The sequence below is a fragment of the Macaca thibetana genome, chromosome 20, assembly GCF_024542745.1.
Source record: "Macaca thibetana thibetana isolate TM-01 chromosome 20, ASM2454274v1, whole genome shotgun sequence".
Taxonomy (NCBI): Eukaryota; Metazoa; Chordata; class Mammalia; order Primates; family Cercopithecidae; genus Macaca; species Macaca thibetana.
The window spans coordinates 73,792,419-73,814,724 of record NC_065597.1 but is presented as its reverse complement, the minus strand read 5'-3'; the positions used below and the strand labels follow the sequence as shown (position 1 = coordinate 73,814,724).

The 22,306-nt window shown below is 54.2% G+C and overlaps 1 protein-coding gene across 13 annotated transcripts in view; it reads left to right on the top strand.

Annotated features, from left to right (window-relative positions):
* Positions 1–22,306, top strand: part of NDUFB10 (NADH:ubiquinone oxidoreductase subunit B10) — a 197,706-nt gene that overhangs the window by 127,491 nt on the left and 47,909 nt on the right. The window contains exon 1 of one of the 13 annotated variants that reach the window (XM_050774570.1): positions 16,775–16,778. The exons of 10 other annotated variants lie outside the window; for them this stretch is intronic. The gene's annotated coding sequence lies outside the window, so the exon portion shown is untranslated. Of the gene's footprint in view, positions 1–16,774; positions 16,779–18,030; positions 18,035–20,622; positions 20,627–22,306 lie in introns of those variants that run through there. 2 more of the 13 variants (XM_050774579.1, XM_050774577.1) reach the window with 2 other exon arrangements.

The following is a 22,306-nucleotide window of genomic DNA, read 5'->3' as shown; positions in this document are numbered from 1 at the left end:
AGGCGTGGTGGTGGGCGCCTCTAATCTCAGCTGCTTGGGAGGCTGAGACAGGAGAATTGCTTGAACCTGGGATGCAGAGGTTGCAGTGAGCTGAGATCTCGCCACTCTACTCCAGCCTGGGTGACAAAGTGAGACTCTGTCTCAAAAAAAAAAAAAAAAAAAAAAAAATTAACTGAGAGTCCTATATTTTATCCAACAACCCGAGCTCAGGACCTCCCCCAGCAAGGCCTGGGACGCCCTGCGTTTGTCACTTCCTCACCAAAGCTCAGCAAACCCCGCATTCTGGATTTCTTCCAGGGCTGGGAACAATTCAAGCTCTTTCCCAGCCCAGGGCCTTTGCGCAGCGTGTTCTATGTTGCTGGAACCCTCTTCACACGCCTGGCTCCTTCTCACTCACGAGGTTTCAGCTTAAATGTCTCCTCCTCAGAACACCCTTTCCGGAGCCAGCTATGGTGGGGCCCCTGTAGTCCCAGCTACTCAGGAGGCTGAGGTGGGAAGATCGCCTGAGCACAGGAGTTCCAGGCTGCAATGACCCATGACTGCATCACTACTCCAGCCTGAGTGACAGAGCGAGACCCTGTCTCTAAAAAATACAAAAAAAATTAGCCGGGCGCGGTTAGTCCCAGCTACTCGGGAGGCTAAAAATTAAAAGGGCCGGGCCCAGCACTCCAGTGGCTCACAGGTGGCTCACACCTATAATCCTAGCACTTTGGGAGGCTGAGGCGGGTGGATCACCTGAGGTCGGGAGTTTGAGACCAGCCTGACCAACATGGAGAAACCCCATTTCTACTAAAAATACAAAATTAGCCGGGCGCAGTGGCGCATGCCTGTAATCCCAGCCATTTGAGAGGCTGAGGCAGGAGAATCGCTTAAACCCAGGAGGCGGAGGTTGCGGTGAGCCGAGATCGCGCCATTGCACTCCAGCCTGGGCAACAAGAATGAAACTCTGTCTCAAGAAAAAAAAAAAGGCTAGGCGCGGTGGCTTATACCTGTAATCCCAGCACTTTGGGAGGCCGAGGTCGGCAGATGACGAGGTCAGGAGATCACAAGGTCAGGAGATCGAGACCATCCTGGCTAACACGGTCTCGCACCTGGCCTGTATTACATTCTTAAATTTAAGTTATGTCAGCCAGGCGTAATCCCAGCACTTTGAGAGGCCAAGGCGGGTAGATCACGAGGTCAGGAGTTCGAGACCAGCCTGACCAACATGGTGAAACCCTGTCTGTATTAAAAATACAAAAATTAACTGGGTGTGGTGGCACGCCTATAGTCCCAGCTACTCAGGAGGCTGAGGCAGAGAATTGCTTGAACCTGGGAGGCAGAGGTTGCAGTGAGCCGAGAATATACCATAGAACTCCAGCCTGGGCAACAGAGCAAGACTCTGTCTCAAAAAAAAAAAAATTAAGTCATGATTAAGTTATGTCGAATTATATTTTCCTAGGCATCCAGAACCTTCCAACATGAATTCATGGTAAGGGAAACACCTAAATGTTGTTTCTGGCAATCTCTTGTAAAGTCTGTGTTAAACTTTTCTTCCCTGACTAGCATTGAAATCGCTGTAGAACACATAGATTTGATGTGAGGTGGCTTCGTTGTGAAAAAGTTCCTGTTTATCGAGTCAAAGTCAAGCCATCGTGCAGCCAGGTACGGATGGGCCAACTGCCAAGCGATGGTTGAGAAGGCGGAGAAGAGTGATGGAGTCATCAGCGAAATCAGAGCTGCCTCGATGGGTTTCCAATCAGAAATTCCCAAGGGTAACCCTACAGTGAGTGCATAAAGCTACTGAGTGTAATCAGTAGCATACAACTTCTGTACGATTTGCATAAGATGCACAGGTTGCAATATGGTTTCAGACTTTGTGTTTCTTCTTTTTTTTTTTTTTTTTTTTGAGACAAGGTCTCGCTCCGTTACCCCGGCTGGAGTGGAGTGCACGGGTGTGATCTCGGCTCACTGCAACCTCTGCCTCCTGGGCTCTAGCGATCTTCCCATCTCAGAATCTCAAGTAGTGGGGACTACAGGCACACACCACCACACCTGGCTAATTTTTGTATTTTTTGCAGAGAAAGGATTTTGTGATGTTGCCCAGGTTGATCTTGAACCCTTGAGCTCAAGAGATCCTCCAAACTCGACCGCCCAAAGTGCTGGGATTAAAGGCATGAGCCACCGCGCCCAGCCTGGTTTCAGATTTTTATAAATAACATATTATTTCCTCTAAATAGCTTGTTTTTCTTTCCTTTTTTTTTTTTTTTTTATTTAAATACAGTCTCACTTTGTCACCCAGGCTGGAGTGCAGTGGCGCTATCTTGGCTCACTGCAGCCTCTCAACCTCCTAAACTCAAGCAATCCTCCTGCCTCAGCCACCTGAGTAGCTGAGTCTACAGGCATGCGCCATCACACCCGGCTAAGTTTTGTATTTTTAGTAGAGACGGGGGCTTCACTATGTTGGCCAGGCTGGTCTCGATCTCCTGACCTCAAGTGATCCACCCACCTCGGCCTCCCAAAGTGCTGGGATTACAGGCGTGAGCCACCGCACCCGGCCCTAATTTGGGTTTTTTGTTACAGGTGGATGGAGCTGAATTCCTGAGGAAAAGCTCAATTCAGTTATGGATGGATCTTGTTCCTCCTTATCAGGGGATCCCGGAGAGAACGCTGGGCGTGTCCTCCTTTGGTCCAGCCTAGGTTGCTCCCTCTGTGCAGGGCAGAAGGTACCTGCAGGCTGCCCATCTGCACCCCGGGATCTGGGGGACGCCTGATGAAGTATTTGCGTTTAATCATCATCCTGATGCGGACGCTTTTAGGAGCAATGACGGAGACTGGGAGGGATTATAAATACTCAAATGACAGGAAATCTTCAGCTGTCTTCCACCATCACTCTTCGAAAACATTAGTGTCTCATCTCGATAACGAAACAATGTCAGTGCATCCTGAGAGCATCTGGCTCACGTCTCCATTCAAGGCTGTGCCCATTGAACCTGGAGGTTTTGAATATTAGACTCTTTTATCAGATTTTCTGACCATCCGCCTTCCGCTGCTCACAGACCTTGGGTTTCAGAGAAAAGGCTCCTGGATTTCAATGCAATCCATTCTCTTCTGGGGACACATGAGGTAAGCAACCTATGGGAGGCTTTTTTCTCTTTTTTCTTTTTTCCTTGCCTTAAAAAAAAATCTTTTGTTGGAGTTTGCTTCACTGGTAGGAAAGCCGACACCTGTGTGGACAGGTTGTCTGCACCCACTCACAAATTCATTCATGCGTCGCGTGCTTTTCGGAGCTGGCATGGCCCTAATCTTTGAGGAGCTCACAGTTGGAAGGGACGGGAGTATCCAGGTGGTGGAGGTCCCCACTGGCTTAGTTACGTTTGGTTTGGGGTTAGGACGTAGAGCAAAAACAGGGCTTGGTTTAGCACTGCTCCCAAGTTGCTGACATTTATTTTTACTAATCATCCCTTAAAAAAAGAATCGGGGCCGGGCGCGGTGGCTCAAGCCTGTAATCCCAGCACTTTGGGAGGCCGAGACGGGCGGATCACGAGGTCAGGAGTTCGAGACCATTCTGGCTAACACGGTGAAACCCCGTCTCTACTAAAAAATACAAAAAACTAGCCGGGCGAGGTGGTGGGCGCCTGTAGTCCCGGCTACTCGGGAGGCTGAGGCAGGAGAATGGCGTAAAAACCCGGGAGGCGGAGCTTGCAGTGAGCTGAGATCCGGCCACTGCACTCCACCCTGGGCGACATAGCGAGACTCCGTCTCAAAAAAAAAAAAAAAAAAGAATCGGGAGGCCAGGTGCGGTGGTTCACACCTGTAATCCAAGCAATTTAGTAGGCCGAGGCGGGTGGATCACCTGAGGTCAGGAGTTTAAGACCAGCCTGGCCAACATGGTGAAACCCTGTCTCTACTAAAATACAAAAATTAGCCAGGCGTGGTGGAGCACACCTGTAATCCTAGTTACTCAAGAGGCTGAGGCAGGAGAATCGCTTGAACTCAGGAGGCAGAGATTGCAGTGAACCAAGATCACGCCATTGCACTCAAGCCTAGGCGACAGAGCAAGACTCGGTCTGAAAAACAAGAAAATAAGAATCAGGCTGGGTATGGTGGCTCACACCTGTAATCCTAGCACCTTGGGAAGCCAAGACAAGAGGATCTCTTGAGCCCAGGAGTTTGAGACCAACCTGGGCAATATGGCAAGCCCTCATCTCTTAAAAACAGTTAAACTTTAGCCAGGCGTGGTGGTGTGCACTTGTAGTCCCAGCTACTCAGGAGTCTGAAGTGAGAGAATCGCTTGAGCCCGTGATTTCAAATTCCAAATGATCAAATGCAAACTGATTTTCTTTTATTCTCTTTTTTTTTTTTTTTTTGAGACGGAGTCTTACTCTGTCTCCCAGGCTGGAGTGCAGTGGCATGGTCTTGGCTCACTGCAACCTCTGCCTCCCAGGTTCATGCCATTCTGCCTCAGCCTCCAGAGTAGCTGGGACTACAGGCGCCCACCACCACACGCAGCTAATTTTTTGTATTTTTAGTAGAGACGGGGTCTCAATCTCCTGACCTCGTGATCCACCCTCCTCAGCCTCCCAATCTATCTCAAAAAAAAAAAAAAACAATTAGCTGGGCGTGGTGGCACGTGCCTGTAGTCCCAGCTACTTGGGAGGCTGAGGCAGGAAAATCGCTTGAACCCAGATGTAGGTTGCAGTGAGCCGAGATTGCGCCACTGCACTCCAGCCTGGGTGACAGAGCAAGATTCCATCCCCTCTGCTCAAAAACAAAAAAGAAAGATGTGGTCTTACTGATCAGAGGGTAAAGCAGAGAAAATCTAGGTTGCACCATCATCAAGCAACAAGTAGCATTCCTGGGACTTGCTTGCAAAGACGAAAAAACCTCACAGACGTGATGTGCAGATACAGTGCGGGCTGTGCTGGCTTGTAGAAAAAGACAGAATAGCTGGGCGCGGTGGCTCGCATCTGTAATCCCAGAGCTTTGGGAGGCCGAGGTGGGCAGATAGATCACTTGAGGCCAGGAGTTTGAGACCAGCCTGGCCAACACGGCGAAACCCCGTCTCTACTAAAAATACAAAACTTAGCCGGGCGTGGTGGCGGGCGCCTGTAATCCATCCCAGCTACTCGGGAGGCTGAGGCAAGAGAGTAATTTGAACCCGGGAGGCAGAGGTTGCAGTGAGCCAAGACCGTAAGAGTCGATCTTCTGACCTTGTAATCCACCCAACGTGCTGGGATTACAGGCATGAGCCGCCGTGCTCAGCCCACTTCTTTTTTTTTAATCTTTATTTATTATTATTATTATTTTTTTTTTTTTGAGACAGGGTCTTAAGTGATCCTCCTGCCTCAGCCTCCCGAGTAGCTGGGAGTGTAGGCACACTCCATGCCCGGCACACACCATGCCTGGCTAATTTATTTTTTGTAGAGATGGGGGTCTCACTGTGTTGCCTAGGCTGGTCTTGAAGTCCTGGCCTCAAGCAACCCTCCTGCCTTGGCCTTCCAATGTGCTGGGATTACAGGTGTGAGCCACTATGTCCAGCCTACAATGCTTTTTTTTTTTTTTTTTTTGAGATGGAGTCTCACTTTGTCACCCAGGCTGGAGTGTAGTGGCACAATGTCAGCACACTGCAACCTCTGCCTCCTGAGTTCAAACAATTCTTCCACCTCAGCCCCTCAAGTAGTAGCTGGGACTACAGGTACGCGTCAGCACGCCTGGCTATTTTTTGTATTTTTAGTAGAGATGGGGTTTCGCCATGTTGGCCAGGCTGGTCTGGAACTCCTGACCTCAGGTGATCTGCCCACCTCGGTCTCTCAAAATGTTGGGATTACAGGCGTGACCCACCACGACTGGCCTACACTGCTTTTTTTTTTTTTTTTGAGATGGAGTCTCGCTCTGTCACCCAGGCTGGAGCGCAGTGGCGTGGTCTAGGCTCATGGCAACCTCCGCCTCCCAGGTTCAAGCCATTCTCCTGCCTGAGCCTCCCAAGTAGCTGAGACTACAGACATGCACTACCGCACCCGGCTAATTTTTGTATTTTTAGTAGAAACAGGATTTTGTTGTGTTGGCTGGGCTGGTCTCGAACTCCTGACCTCAAGTGATCTGCCTGCCTCAGCCTCCCAAAGTGCTGGGATTACAGGCGTGAACCACTGCACCCGGCCTCCACTGCTTTTAAGTCTTACATTGTGCACCAGAGAAGAGTCAAACAAAGCAAAATTAGCAGCAGAAAGCACCCCCTTGTTTCACGGTACCCACGACCCAGGTGTGTCGCAGAGCAGACCCGGTGAAAGCGTGCACGCTCAGGAAAGGCACAGCAACTGACATTTTACCACGGTCCCTGAAGGGGCAGAAAGCAGGCCCTGAGAGGCACAGATGCCAAAAATGATGGTCAGGAATCAATGGGGAAGCGTGTTTGTGCGGCGCTATTGGCATCTGACGTGTTTGTTATAATTGGCTCCCGCCAGCCCTGTCTCCTTTATTAATTGCACGTATTCCTCTTGACGAAAGTGACATGCCGATGGCAGTGACATGGGCTTGAAGACGAGGGTGCCTTTCGATGTAAGCCTGAAGTCACATTTGTGACCCGAACCGAAGACAGAGAGGAGCCCAAAGGTCACTTCTCCTCCAGGAATGTCTGGATAGGTGGCTTTTTGGAGCCGCTCGCCTAATTGTACCACCTTGAGGTAGCCACATAGTGACAGTTTTCCTGCGTCCCTTAAATCGTGATGCTCGATAGGACGACTCTGCCTGAAGCCCTCCGGCAGCTGGAGTTTCGTTCTGCAGACAAGGAAAACAAGGCCATTCCAAAAATTTCCAGAATTCAGCCACTCAGTTCACCAGTGAATGCTAAGACCGTGGGCTCAAGTTCAAGGAGAAATGGGATGTGCACATGATACTAAAGTATCAAAACAAAAACAGTGATCTGGCTGGGCGCGGTGTCTCACACCTGTAATTCCAACACTTTGGGAGGCTGAGAGGGGTGGATCACCTAAGGTCAGGAGTTCGAGACCAGCTTGGCCAAAAAGGCAAAACCCCATCTCTACTAAAAAAACAAAAATTAGCTGGGCGTGGTGGCGCATGCCTGTAATTTCAGCAACTCCAGAGGCTGAAACAGGAAAATCCCTTGAACCCGGGAGGCAGAGGTTACAGAGAGCTGAGACTGCGCCACTGCATTCCAGCCTGGGTGACAGAGCAAGACTGCATCTCAAAACAAAAACAAACAAAAAAAAAACATTGGTCTTCTTTGAGGCTGAGCAGTGACTCGTGCCTATAATCCCAACACTTTGGGAGGCCAAGGCAGGAAGATTGCTTGAAGCCAGGAGTTCAGGACCAGCCTGGACAATGTAGCAAGACCCTGTCACTACAAAACATACAAAAGTTACCTGGGTGTACTGGCAGGTACCTATAGTCCCAGCTACTCGGGAGGCTAAGGTGGGAGGATCACCTGAGCCTAGGGATGTCGAGGCTGTGGTGAGCTGAGATTGCGCCACTGCACTCCAGCCTGGGCAACAAGGAGACCTTGTCTCAAAAAAAAAAGAAGATGAAAAAGAAAAGAAAAAATGTGACTGGGCATGGTGACTCACACCTGTAATCCCAGAACTTTGGGAGGCCAAGGCACGCAGATCACCTGAGGTCAGGAGTTCAAGACCAGCCTGGCCAACATGGCGAAACCCATCTCTACTAAAAATACAAAAATTAGCCGGGCATGGTGGCGGGCGCCTGTAATCTCAGCTACTCAGGAGGCAGAGCCAGGAGAAGCACTTGAACCCGAGAGTCGGAGTTTGCAGTGAGCCGAGATTGAGCCACTACACTCCAGCCTGGGTGACAGAGTGAGATTCTGTCTCAAAAAAGAAAAAGAAAAAAGAAGATGCCGTGTCTAAGTGGACCCAGGCAGTTCAAACCTGTGTTGGTCACGGTCAACTGCACTTCATAAGAAAAAGATTTTTTGTTTTTGTTTTGAGACGGAGTCTCACTCTGTCGCCCAGGCTGGAGTGTAGTGGTGTGATTTCGACTCACTGCAAGCTCTGCCTCCTGGGTTCATGCCATTCTCCTGCCTCAGCCTCCCGAGTAGCTGGGACTACAGGTGTCCGCCACGACGCCCAGTTAATTTTTATATTTTTAGTAGAGATGCGTTTCACCATGTTGGTCCAGCTGGTCTTGAACTTCTGACCTCAGGTGATCCGCCTGCCTTGGCCTCCCAAAGTGCTGGGATAATAGGCATGAGCCACCGCACCCAGCCAGAAAAAGGTTTTAAAATGTTTATAAACGAGAAAGAAAAACAGCCAGGCTTTTCCAGCACCTTCTGGAGCCACCTGAGGTCACTACCTTGCTGCACTGCATCCTCAGAACTGCTCAATCAATAGCTACATCTTTATAGCAAATAATTGTGTCCGTGGGGCTTTATTGGTCTCCGGCATGGGAGTTGTCAGGAGCACTTTCGTCAGCAGAGCAAAACCATTGATTTTTCTGCCCATTCGTCCAGGGCACAGACTGGCCAGTTGCCGGCGGCTGGGATCAGAACTGGAGGGACCAGCTCCAGAACCCGGAACCCCTCCCAGCACGGGTCCCAGCAAGGGTGGATGAGACGGTCTCTCCCCAGCCAATCACATTCCGGTGCAGTGTAACTTCCAAGAAAGAGGCCAGACAAGGCCGGGCGCGGTGTCTCACGCCTGTAATCCCAGCACTTTACGAGGCCGAGGCGGGTGGATCACTTGAGGCCCGGAGTTCAAGACCAGCTTGGCCAACATAGTGAAACCCCATCTCCACTAAACATACAAAAATCAGCCTGGCGTGGTGGCACGCTGCTATAACCCCAGCTACTCGGAAGTCTGAGGCAGGAGAATCGCTTGAACCTGGAGGTGGAGGTCGCAGTGAACCAACATTGCACCACTGCACTGCAGCCTGGGCAACAGAGTTAGACTCCGTCTCAAAAAAAAAAAAAAAAAAAAAAAAAAAGAGGCCAGCTGTGGTGGCTCACACCTGTAATCCCAGCAGTTTGGGAGGCTGAGGTGGGTGGATCATGAGGCCAAGAATTCAAGACCAGCCTGGCCAACATGATGAAACCCCTTCTCTACTAAAAATCCAAAAAAAATTTGCCGGCGTGGTGGCAGGCGCCTGTAATCCCAGCTACTTGGGAGGCTGAGGTAGAGAATTGCTTGAACCTGGGAGGCAGAGGTTGCAGTGAGCCAAGATCGCGCCACTGCACTCCAGCCTAGCAACAGACTGAGACTCCATTTCAAAAAAGGAAAAAAAAGAAAGAGGTCGGGCACAGTAGCTCACATCTGTAATCCCAGCACTTTGGGAGCCTGATGCAGATGAATTGCTTGAGCCCAGCAGTTTGAGGCTACCCTGAGTAACATAGTGAGACCCTATCTCTACCAAAAATGTACAAATTAGTCAGGCGTGGTGACGCAAGCCTGTGGTCCCAGCTACCCAGGAGGCTGAGGTGGGAGGATTGCTTGAACCTGGGAGGCGGAGGCTGAAGTAAACCGAGATTGCACCACTGCACTCTAGCCTAGGCAATAGAGTGAGACCCTGGCTCAAAAAAAAAAAAAAAAAAAAAAATACGGAAAGAAAAGGTAAAGCACCTTTGGTCCAAAGAGGATCTCAGGGAATCACAAGAGGGTTCTTTTTTTTTTTTTTTTTTTTTTTTTTTTGAGACGGAGTCTTGCTCTGTCGCCCAGGCTGGAGTGCAGTGGCCGGATCTCAGCTCACTGCAGGCCCCGCCTCCCGGGTTCACGCCATTCTCCTGCCTCAGCCTCCCGAGTAGCTGGGAGTACAGGCGCCCGCCACCTCGCCCGGCTAATTTTTTTTTGTATTTTAGTAGAGACGGGGTTTCACCGTGTTAGCCAGGATGGTCTCGATCTCCTGACCTCGTGATCCGCCCGTCTCGGCCTCCCAAAGTGCCGGGATTACAGGCTTGAGCCACCGCGCCCGGCCACAAGAGGGTTCTTTTGCCATTTTTCTGGGGGCCTGATCCCTGGGGGCCAGCAAGAACCATCACAGAACACTCAGTGGGGCAGCAGCTGGCCGCGATGCTGGCTGGAAGCATCGGGTGAGGCTGCAACCCGTGTGTGCACCGAGAGCTCCCGGCTGGCAAACGCACACACTCTCACGACTGACTGAACTGTTGCTGACAGTTGTGATGTGTTCACAATTGCACTGTGTTGTTCTTAATCGCTTTGCAAATAGAACCTGTGTGTGCGTGCTGTGTAGGTCAACATAGATGGTGCCTGTCTCTGGGGAGAGCAAAAGAATTAAACCTCGGAGTCTGAGAGACACACTCTTCTCCAGAATGCAGCCCTGGCGGCAACCCCAGGCGGCCAAAGGGACATGGCAGCAGCGTGCTGGGCCGACCACAAATATTTGCACAGGTGAACACTTTAGAAAAGGGAGTCAAAGGCAGCATGCGGGTGGCTGAGGAGGAGAAGATGAGCCTCATGGAGCCCCATACCCTGGGCTTTTGCAGGGAGCAGTCACAGCCTGTGTTCACACACAGACCCAGCAGCCAGCCCCCGTCCATCCCACAAACCAGCCACAGATCAGGCCAAGGTCACCTGTGGCCTTGTGGCATGGAGCCCAGCATTAATTCAGACCCGACAGCCAGGCACAGTGGTTCACGTCTGTAAATCCAGCCCTTTGGGAGGGCAATGCAGGAGGATCACTTAAGCCAAGAGGTTCCAGACCAGCCTGGGCAACCCAGTGAGATCCCATCTATAAAAATTAAAATTAAAATTAAAAAGTAGCCAGGCCAGGGTGCAGTGGCTCATGCCTATAATCCCGGCACTTTGGGAGGCTGAGGTGGTGGGCAGATCACCTGAGATCAGGAGTTCAAGACCAGCCTGGCCAACAACATGGTGAAACCCTTTCTCTACAAAAATACAAAAATTAGCCAGGCATGATGGCAGGTGCCTGTAATCCCAGCTACATGGGAGGCTGAGGTGGGAGAATCGCTTGAACTGGGGAGGTGGAAGTTGCAGTGAGCTGAGATCATGCCACTGCACCCCAGCCTGGGCGACAGAGTGAGAGTCCATCTCAAAAAAAAAAAAAAGGAGCTGGGCATGGCTACGTGCACCTGTAGTCCCAGCTACTCAGGAGGCTGAGGTGGGAGGATCACTTGAGCCCAGGAGGCAGATGCTATAGTGAGCTGAGTTTGTGCCACTGCACTCCAGCCTGGGCAACAGAGCAAGACTGGCGTCAAAAAAAAAAAAAAAAAAAAGAATTGTAAAATTTGTAAAATGTATGTTAATATTTTAAATGTTTCTTGTTCTTTACTTAGAATGACATGAAGTAGCAAACAGAACCACCATGACAAGCTGGGAGTGGAAGGAGAGAAGGAAAAAGGGATGGTGTTGAAAGGGCAAAGCTTTCTACTTTAGCACCTTTCACAACACTTTGTTTCTGATTTTTCATTTTGCACTAGGCCCTGAAAATTATTTATGTAGCCAGCCTTGGATATAATTCACACACACAAAAGCTCTCTGGGGCTTTCAGTAATCATTTTTTCTTGTTTTTTTTTGAGACAGAGTCTCACTCTGTTGCCCAGGCTGGAGTGTAGTGGTGCAATCTCAGTTCGCTGCAACCTCCGTCTCCCAGATTCAGGTGATTCTTGTGCCTCAGCCTCCTAAGTAGCTGGGATTACTGGTGCGTGCCACCACGCCCAACTGATTTCTGTATTTTTAGTTTCACCACGTTGGCCAGGCTGGTCTCAAGCTCCTGACCTCAAGTGATCCGCCCGCCTCGGCCTCCCGAAGCGCTGGGATTACAGGTGTGAACCGCCACACCCGGCCATTCTGAGCTCTTTTTGAGCTCACCAAGAGTTGGACAGTGACCTCCCCGGGACCAGGGGAGTCCTGAATATGCCTCTTTTGACTCGTCCAAGGCTTGCCAGTGATTCTGGACCCTTTGCCGTGCTCTCCCGAGGCCTGCATGCGTCCCCCAACTGTGCACCCCGACAAGGCCAGCCAGTGATGGATGCCCTAGAGCCTCTGATCATCCCTGCACAAGGGGGCTGCCTCCCTTCCCAACCAGAGTCCAGACGGTGAAACCAGGGCCAGTCTCCAGATGCTTCTCCCCAAAAACCCGGCGTGCTTGGCAGGGGTCCCCTCCCCTGCTGCGCATCCATCCTCAGCAGGAGACCGGCTTTCCATCAGATAGGCCGTCGTCCTCCCTCGTGGGAGACAGAAAAGATGATAGTATCTGACCATGGGAGGCTGTCGGGTCCGGCCAGCAATCCCCCCGCATGCGGGGCCCGCTCACGGAGTGCTGGGAGCAGAGACGAGGAGAACAAGGTCCGCGATTGTTCTCTGCGGCCCAATGGTGGAGCTTGCTTCCGCGTCATCAAAACCCTTTTTATTTTTTTTTTTTTTTGAGACGGAGTTTTGCTCTGTAGCCCGGGCTGGAGTGCAGTGGCCGGATCTCAGCTCACTGCAAGCTCCGCCTCCCGGGTTCCCGCCATTCTCCTGCCTCAGCCTCCCGAGTAGCTGGGACTACAGGCGCCGCCACCTCGCCCGGCTAGTTTTTTGTATTTTTAGTAGAGACAGGGTTTCACCGTGTTAGCCAGGATGGTCTCGATCTCCTGACCTTGTGATCCACCCGTCTCGGCCTCCCAAAGTGCTGGGATTACAGGCTTGAGCCACCGCGCCCGGCCCAGAACTCTTGTGTATGAAATCCTGCTGGCAATAGTTTTGCATTAACTGTTTTGGTTGACTGACTGTTTTTGGCGGCTCCTCCAGCAAAAAGCACACTCAATGTGGCTGAGATTAGGCAGCATGAAAGGAATTCCTCTGCCTCCCAGCCAGAGCCTGGCTTTGAGGGGGAGGATCTTGTTCTGTACGTCCCTGGAAGCCTCAGCAGCACTGGTTGTTGGCCACTGCATTAGAAGAGTCTCATCATTCCTCAAGAGGTGGGGCTGGCCAGCTCAGGCCTGTAATCCCAGCACTTTGGGAGGCTGAGGCGGGCTGATCACTTGAGGTTAGGAGCTCGAGACCAGCCTGGACAACATGGTGAAACCCCACCTTGGCCGGGCGCGGTGGCTCACGCCTGTAATCCCAGCACTTTGGGAGGCCGAGACGGGCAGATCACGAGGTCAGGAGATCGAGACCATCCTGGCTAACACAGTGAAACCCTGTCTCTACTAAAAAAAATACAAAAAATTAGTCAGGCGAGGTGGCGGGCGCCTGTAGTCCCAGCTACTCGGAGGCTGAGGCAGGAGAATGGCGTAAACCCGGAAGGCGGAGCTTGCAGTGAGCTGAGATCCGGCCACTGCACTCCAGCCTGGGCAACAGAGCGAGACTCCGTCTCAAAAAAAAAAAAAAAAAAAAAAAAAAACCATCTCTACTGCCAATACAAAAATTAGCCAGGTGTGGTGGGGGGCGCCTGTAATCTCAGCTACTCGGGAGGCTGAGGCAGGAGAATCGCTTGAACCCAGGAAGCGGAGGCTGCAGTGAGCCGAGATCGCACCACTGCACTCCAGCCTGGGCAACAGAGTGAGACCCTGTCTCAAAAAATAAAAATTTAAAAAAAGAGGTGGGGCTGAGCATCCCAGGCCCCGGGGCTCCTGAGCAGGGTGTCGCCTGCAGGTGGTACATGCACCTGAGGGTCTCCATGGCCTCGGTGGTCTGCTCTTCATCCCGTCTCCCCGGTGGCCGCCATGTCGGAGTCCTCTGACAGCCAGGACCTACCCCCAGCCCAGCTGGAGATGCAGGGCTTGGCACCCTGGTCCAGAGGGTGGGGCCCCACCTGTGAACCCCAGCAGACAGGCAGCCTCCAGGGGCCACCGTGGGCCCTGCCTGGCATGTCCATCCTCACCCACCCACAATTTTGACCAAACCTCTTTTACCCAGGCCAGCGTGCCTCACACAAGCCATGCCCCCAAGTCATCCACGGTCTTCCCTGAACTCCCTGCACCTACCGTGGGAGACCACCAGCAGAGTGGAGTACGGCGGGACCAGCCCTGCTCAGGGAGGAGCCGCCTCCCGCCGCACAACATGGGCCCAGCCCTGGGACCAGAATGAACCTGAGCACAGTTCACATCTGAGACGCGTCCCCGGGGCGGTGGCTATGGAGGGAATGGCTTCGGCACAGACTTGGACACGAGGCTGGTGTTCTGTGTTTTCTTAGATGTGGCATTTGTCCATTTGGCATCCATTAATCACAGGGCCAAACTAACAGCTGCATAGTTTCCATCTTTCCTGCCCTCCAGAGTCCACCTCTGAACCACCTCCTTATCTAACTCTCACAGCACAAGCTCACGTCCCCTGCCCTCAGTCACCAAGGGCCAAGCACCAAACAACCAGGGACAGCCAAGGTCCCAGAGCCCACCGGAATTACTCAGACTGACCAGCCCCGAGCCATTTCCCCACCCTGCCCTGCCTTTCCCCTGGAAACCCCTGGAAAGGCTCTGACCTTGGCTCCCCTGGCTCCTGTCTGCTCCTGACCAGCCCTGGAGCTCCCTGCACTGTCCCAGGCAGCCCAGCCCAGCACACACCCTCCTCCAATTAAGTGCCTCACTTAACGACAGGCTATGGTCTGAAAAATGCGTCATGAGGTGACTTTGTGTCACGGAAACATCACAGAGTTCACTGGCACAAATTTAGATGGCCAGGTGCAGCAGCTCACACCTGCAATCCCAGCGCTTTGGGAGGCTTGAGGCAGGAGAATCACTTGAGCCCAGGAGTTTGAGACCAGCCTGAGCAACAGAGCGAGACCGCATTTCTACAAAAACAAAAAATAGAAAACATTAGCCAGGCATGGTAGCACATGCCTGTAGCCCCAACTACTCAGAAAGCTGAGGCAGGAGGATTGCTTGAACCCAGGAGTTCGAGACTGCAGTGAGCTGTAATAGCACCACTGCACTCCAGCCTGGGTGGCAGAGCAAGATCCTGTCTCTACAGAAGAAAAAAAAAAGGTCAGACGTGGTGGTTCACGCCTGTAATCCCAACATTTTGAGAGGCCAAGGTGGGCGGATCACCTGAGGTCACGAGTTTGAGAACAGCATGATCAACATGGCAAAACCCTGTCTCTACTAAAAATACAAAAATTGGCCGGGCACGGGGGCTCACGCCTGTAATCCCAGCACTTTGGGAGGCTAAGGCGAGTGGATCACGAGGTCAGGAGATCGAGACCATCCTGGCTAACACGGTGAAACCCCGTCTCTACTAAAAATACAAAAAAAAAAAAAAATTAGCCGGGCATACTGGCAGGCACCTGTAGTCCCAGCTACTCGGGAGGCTGAGTCAGGAGAATGGCGTGAACCTGGGAGGCGGAGCTTGCAGTGAGCCGAGATTACGCCACTGCACTCCAGCCTGGGCAACACAGCAAGACTCCGTCCCAAAAAAAAAAAAATTAGCTGGGCATGGTAGGGGGCACCTGTAATCCCAGCTACTTGGGAGGCCGAGGCAGGAAAATTACTTGAACCTGGGAGGCGGAGGTTGCAGTGAGCCGAGATCACACCACTGCACTCACAGCCTGCACAACAAGAGTGAAACTCCTTCTCAAACAACAACAACAACAAAAACCTAGATGGTATAGCCTACTACACACCTTGGTTACATAAATTAAAATCCGGAGGGCACGTTTTGAGATGGGTGGTTTTTAACCTAGATCTCCGGCCCTCATTTCAGGTCCAGGATCTTCACTGTCAGATGGAGAGTCCTGAGAAAGAACCATCTTGAGGCAGTATCTGGAGAGAATACTAAGTCAGGAAACAAAACTCCTGCCTTCAGAAATACTAAGTGCCCTAGTAGCCCAGTGGGGCTCAGATGTGCCCTATCCAGTGTGCTGGGAAAGTGGGTCCCTTATGCCACCTGGGCCAGCTCCTCTGTCCCCACTTTGCTTTTTTTTTTTTTTTTTTTTTTCCTGAGATGGAGTCTGTCGCCCAGGCTGGAGTGCAGTGGTACGATCTCAGCTCACTGCAACCTCTGCCTCCCTGGTTCAAGCAATTCTGCCTCAGCCTCCCACGTAGCTGGGATTACAAGGCACATGCCACCATGCCTAGCTAATTTTTGTATTTTTAGTAGAGAGGGAGTTTCGCCATGTTGGTCAGGCTGGTCTTGAACTCCTGACCTCAAGTGATCCGCCCGCCTCTACCTCCCAAGGTGCTGAGACTACAGGCATGAGCCACCGCGCCCGGCTCGAATTTTTCTTAGCCATCCTCCATCACCCCACCCCATTTGTCTGTCTCCCCCCCAACCTCGAGGAACTGGCAGTCTGCCTGCCTGGCATGGCTGGTCCCACTCCAGGGTGCAGGTAAACGTCATGTCTGTGCCGGGCTCTCCTGTCGGGGCTCTCCCCAGCCTCAACTCCCCCTCAGCCCTGTGCTGTGTCCCTCTGCAGTTCATGCTTTGCTTTCTTGGCAGCTGGGTGGTTTGCTCGTCTCCCCCAATGCTGGGCCTCCGCGTGGTCCTCCCACCTTGGCCTGCGAGTTCTCAGAAGCACACACTCTAGCCCCGGGTGCCTGTTGGCGGAAGGAAATCCACTGTGGGGCTCTCTCTGCCACTGTCCCTGAGCCTCCTCCCCTTTCTCCAGACCCTCAGTCAGGTTCCACCCCGACTCCTAGAGCCTCACGCTGCACCAGGGAGCACAGACGGAGGAGGGGTTCACGTGCTGGCCAAGGGATAAGGCAGGCATGCAGGACACAGGAAGAGCAAGCTCAGAACCCGAGAGCCCCTGAGGACATGAAAGGAGTCTGGGCCTCAGGAGTGGGGAGAGAGGCCTGGGGCCCCTGGTTCTGGATGGCCCCTGTGCCCGGGACTGAGCTGGCCACTCTGGTCAGGGCATGGGGCTGGAGGGTCAGGGGGAGGTGGGCTCTAGCTTCCTCCCTCCCAGGCCCCTCAGCGTGGCCGTTCAGGGCAGAGCCAGGGGAGGGAAGGGAAGCTGGCCCCCCGGGGTGAAGCCTGGATTGTGGGGTGCCATACTGGGCAGCACCTTTGAGTCCCCTTTGTTCAGAAGGAGGGGTGCTTTGGGGACTTTCTGCAGGGGGCGCTGGCACTGGCCCTGCCCAGGGGCACTGACGGCTCCTGGCTGCGCAGAGCTGCCCCCAGGGTTATAATGGATAAAACAGAATAAAATAGATTCACCCAGGAACCCGAAGCTGCTCCTGCACCCCTGCCTCCCACCCCACCCTCTGGCATAAGCATTGGTCCCAATGACAGAGACCTCAGAAGTCAGCCCTTGCCAGTTTGAGAGGAACCTTCTAGAAAAGAAGCGTCCCGCAGAAAGGAACCCCCACATTCCTGAGGTCAGCATATTTGCAGCCCCTCCCCGCGCAGCTTCTGCAGGGACAGAGGAGACTAGTGTAGTAGCCAGCTGCTGTGGCCGCTCTGGAGAAAACACGCCAGGCCTTCATGGGGTCCCCGGCCTGTCCTGGGCTGTGGCGAAGCCCCTGCAGAGGAACCCGCGTGGAAATCACAACCCCACAGCTCCTTAGGGGAACAAGGCGCCCAGGACAGGCTGGCAGACAGGAGAAGGGGCTCAGGTCTGGGGAGTCAGGAAAGGGGTGGGGACAGGAGCTCCCAGGGGACTCCATTCATTTTAAGTCACGCAAGCCCCTCTCACCCGTGGCCTGGCCGCTCCTGGAGCCCAGGATCCAGATCATCTCAGGCTTGCGAGGGGCCTCTAGATCTGGCCACGTGGCCCAGGGGAAACAGGCCTTTCCTAAAGCACCCCTACTCCTGAACAAAGGGGACTCACAGGCACTGCCCTCCATGGCACCCCACAATCCAGGCTTCACCTCTGGGGCCAGCTTCCCCTTCCCTCCCCTGGCTCTGCCCTGCACGGCCACACTGAAGGGCCTAGGAGGGAGGGAGCCAGAGCCCGCCTTCCCCTGACCCTCCAGCCCCATGCCCTGACCACAGGGCGGCCAGCTCAGCCCCGGGCAGAGGGGCCGTCCAGAACCAGGGGCCCCAGACCTGGCCCCCCAACGGAGGACAGGGGTCAGCAGCCCCAACTGAGCTCTGAGGACCCCCAGGTCAGGCGATCAACCCAGTGAGGACCCCTGCTCCAGGGGAGGGAGGGAGCCAGGTTCCCCCCGCAGACCGACTCCCTGCACACGGGGATCTCAGAGCTCCCCAGGGTTGGGCCTCGCAGGAAGGGCTGGTGCAGCGAGAGGCGGGCAAGCTGCTGGCCCTCTCTAGTCTCCTCTCTTCCTCTACGACAGGGCTTCATAAATATTTTCAGACCCACGGAGAGGGTGGGCCCAGGGGCTGACCCTTCCCTGTCTCCCCTTTGCGACTGGGTTGCTGGAGCCAGGGCCTGCTCGGGGCTTCCATGCCCGTGTGTGCAAGGCTCAGGGCAGAGAGACCGTCACCTGGTCCCACCCACCCGTCCCGGCGGGCCAGGAGGGCCTGGGCTTTGTAAGGACCCTCGAGGTGGAAGCAGCTCCTCCCCAGGCTTCTCCGAGCCCCTTCCTGGACTCCCAGGGCTGTGAGGACCCCAACCCATGGCCCACGCCATCCTGGTCTGGCTGGGGCAGGAGGGCTGGAGATGGGCTCCCAGGCCCCTTCCCCTCCACTGGGCAGAACAGGAAGAGGGTAATTGAATCAGCGCTTCTCGCCCCATCTGGAACATTCCAACATGGAAAACCCACGGAGCAGCTGGGAAGCAATTTAGGGACTTTAATTAAAGGCCGATGACTCTCCCAGGGAGCCTCTCCGGCACGCAGCCCATAGGTCCCCCCACATCTGCCCTCCGTGTGTTCGGAGGCCCAGCTGGGCACCTCACCGGCACTGGGTGCTGGCGGTTAGGCGGAGGTCCCGCTCAGGGGGTGCAGAATACGCCAGCCCACCCTCTCCCCTCGCTGCTTCCAGAATCTGCCCCTCCAGGCCCTGGGTTCAGGCCCCAAAGCCAGCCAAACCGGTGCCCCACCCCTCACAGCTCTGTGTCGGGAAGGGAACGGTGGGGTCATTTGGTGGACTCACAAAAGGAACTCCAAACAGAAGAAGGAACGTAGCAGAGCCTCAGTGAGAGCACAGCTGCCCCCTCAAAGGCTGCCTCCATCTCCGTCAGCACCTTCTGCAGGGAAAGGCATTCCAGACAGAGGGAACAGCACATGCAAAGCCTGTGAAGTGGGACAGGCCACGGCAGGTGGAAGAAGCTGGCAGGTGCCAGTGTGGCGGGCGTACTGGAATGAGGAGCGCATGTAGGACTGAGAGGCAAGCCATAGAGGGCTTAACAGCTGTGACCTGGAGTTTGATTTTCATCCTAGAAGCAATAAGGGGCAAAGGTGGGGATCAGAGCATTTTTTTTTTCTTTTTTTGAGACGGAGTCTCCTCTGTCGCCCAGGCTGGAGTGCAGTGGCCAGATCTCAGCTCACTGCAAGCTCCGCCTCCCGGGTTTACGCCATTCTCCTGCCTCAGCCTCCGAGTAGCTGGGACTACAGGCGCCCGCCACCTCGCCCGGCTAGTTTTTTGTGTTTTTTTTAGTAGAGACGGGGTTTCACCATGTTAGCCAGGATGGTCTCAATCTCCCGTCCTCGTGATCCGCCCGTCTGGGCCTCCCAAAGTGCTGGGATTACAGGCTTGAGCCACCGCGCCCACCCCAGAGCATTTTAAAACAATAGGATCTGGTTTATTCTGTGACAGCCCTCCGGCTGCCATCCGGAGAGCTCACAGTAGAACAAAAGAGGTGCTGGGACGATGGTGGGCAGTCCCTGAAACGGCCCAGGCATGAGAAGGGTGTGTCCAGGAAGAAGAAATCCACATGCGCCAGGCTGGGAACTGGGTCACCAGGGGCCAGGAGCTGTCCTGTCTTCCTTCCCACCCCCACGCCTGGGGCAGGCAGTCGGCCCAGTCTTCACAGAGGGCACCCATGCAAGGGGTGGGGACAGAGCAGCCCAGCCCAGTGATCCCCTCCCGGCAGGGATCCAAGGTGGTCTGTTCCCTCTTCCCAAGGCTGCTGTCAGTCGGGCAGGCCCTTTCCTCTCCATCCACAGCAGAGCTTTAAGGTAGGACGGAGGCTGTGCCTGTGACTTGTCCACATCTGGGACCACATCTGCCCGCCACGTTGCCACTGTGGTCGCTGGGAGGGTGCTTGGCGGGGAGCTGGGAACCAGCCTCCAGCCCTGCCTCTGTCCTGGCCTGGGATGGAGGGGCCTGGAGGAAGTGCCTGCCCCTCACGGCAGCTGCAGAGTGGAGTGTCCACTGGGCCCAGAAACTAGCAGGAGGAGGGGTGGGTGTCCAGACGCAGCCCCCTCCTGCAAATCCTTCCTCACTGTCTGCATCCCTGGGCCCCAAGACAGGGAATGGCTCCAAGTAGCTGAGAGGTAGAAAGGCCATATCGGGGCCTGTGGGACGCAGCGGGGCTGTGGAGACCGTAGCCAGTCCCCGCGACAGGCCTGGGGCTAAACCCAGGCAACCCGGAAGTCATCGTCAGGCCAGCTGGTGGGCACCTGGCAGACAGCACGTGGCCAGGAGCAGGTGAGTGTCATTCCTGAGAGGACCCTCCCGCTCCCAGGACACAGGGGTAGACAGGGCACCCCAGCCTGCCTGAGCCTGGCCTCAGTTATGAGCGGGCAGCTAGACTGCAGAGGGCCACTGATTCCAGCCCTGTCCCCAGGGGCGGGCACAGAACAAACACAGTCGAACTGGGGCAGCAGGAGCCTGGGGGAGTGGGTGGGGCCTGAGAGTGGGTGGGGCCTGAATGGGTGGGGCCTGAGTGGGTGGGGCCTGAGAGTGGGTGGGGCCTGAATGGGTGGGCCTCAATGGCTGGGCCTCTGCAGGGAAGGCTAGGAGGCTATTAATCATCGCCCTGTGCACACACCCAACACTCACTGACCTCACCAGCACTCAGGCAGTTCCACAAGGCTCCAGAAGGAAGTGCCCACTTCACACCTGCATTCCGGATGAGCAGAGGTGGTGGGTGCAGACCTGACTTTAATCCTGCCCCACCACTCCACAGAGCAGCCTGCGGCCTCGGTTTCCTCATCCTGCACATGAGGACAACCCTGCCTGGCCTCCCAGAGCTGAGAAGAGAGCCCGAGCACCGCCCCCAGCATCACTAGGGCTGAACTGCATGTCACTGGGCAGGCCCTAAGCCTCTCTGAGCTCACACGCTAGACCTGACCAGGCACACCGCCCACCTCCGAGGGTGTATAAAGAATGAGTTTTGGGCTGGGTGTGGTGGTTCATGCCTGTAATCCCAGCACTTTGGGAGGCCGAGGCGGGCAGATCACAAGGTCAGGAGATCGAGACTATCCTGGGTAACCCAGTGAAACTCCGTCTCCACTAAAAAAAAAAAATACAAGGCTGGGCGCGGTGGCTCACGCCTGTAATCCCAGCACTTTGGGAGGCCGAGACGGGCGGATCACGAGGTCAGGAGATCGAGACCATCCTGGCTAGCACGGTGAAACCCCGTCTCTACTAAAAAATACAAAAAAATTAGCCGGGCGAGGTGGCGGGCGCCTGTAGTCCCAGCTACTCGGGAGGCTGAGGCAGGAGAATGGCGTGAACCTGGGAGGCGGAGCTTGCAGTGAGCTGAGATCCGGCCACTGTACTCCAGCCTGGGCAACAGAGCGAGACTCCGTCTCAAAAAAAAAAAAAAAAAAACAAAAAATTAGCCTGGGATTACATGCCTGTAATCCCAGCTACTTGAGAGGCTGAGGCAGGAGAATTGCTTGAATCTGGGAGGCGGAGGTTGCAATGAGCAGAGATGGCCCCACTGCGCTCCAGCTTGGGTGACAGAGTGAGACTCTGTCTCAAAAAAAAAAAAAAAAAACACGGTGGCATGAGGCACACAGTGCCCCGTGGAGTTCGCTGGTATGGTTATCACATCCCTGGGGGCAGCGCCTCCACCCTCCAACCTCGAGGTTTTGTGGAAAAATCTGGGCCTGAGCTCTATTTCTTTTTTTTTTTTTTTTTTTTTTTTTTTTTTTTTTTTTTTTGAGACAGAGTCTTGCTCTGTCGCCCAGGCTGGGGTGCAGTGGCCGGATCTCAGCTCACTGCAAGCTCCGCCTCCCGGGTTTAGACCATTCTCCTGCCTCAGCCTCCCGAGTAGCTGGGACTACAGGCGCCCGCCACCTCGCCCGGCTAGTTTTTTGTATTTTTTTTTTTTTTTTTTTTTTTGAGACGGAGTCTTGCTCTGTCACCCAGGCTGGAGTGCAGTGGCCGGATCTCAGCTCACTGCAAGCTCCGCCTCCCGGGTTTACGCCATTCTTCGGCCTCAGCCTCCCGAGTAGCTGGGACTACAGGCGCCCGCCACCTCGCCCGGCTAGTTTTTTGTATTTCTTAATAGAGACGGGGTTTCACCGTGTTAGCCAGGATGGTCTCGATCTCCTGACCTCGTGATCCGCCCGTCTCGGCCTCCCAAAGTGCTGGGATTACAGGCTTGAGCC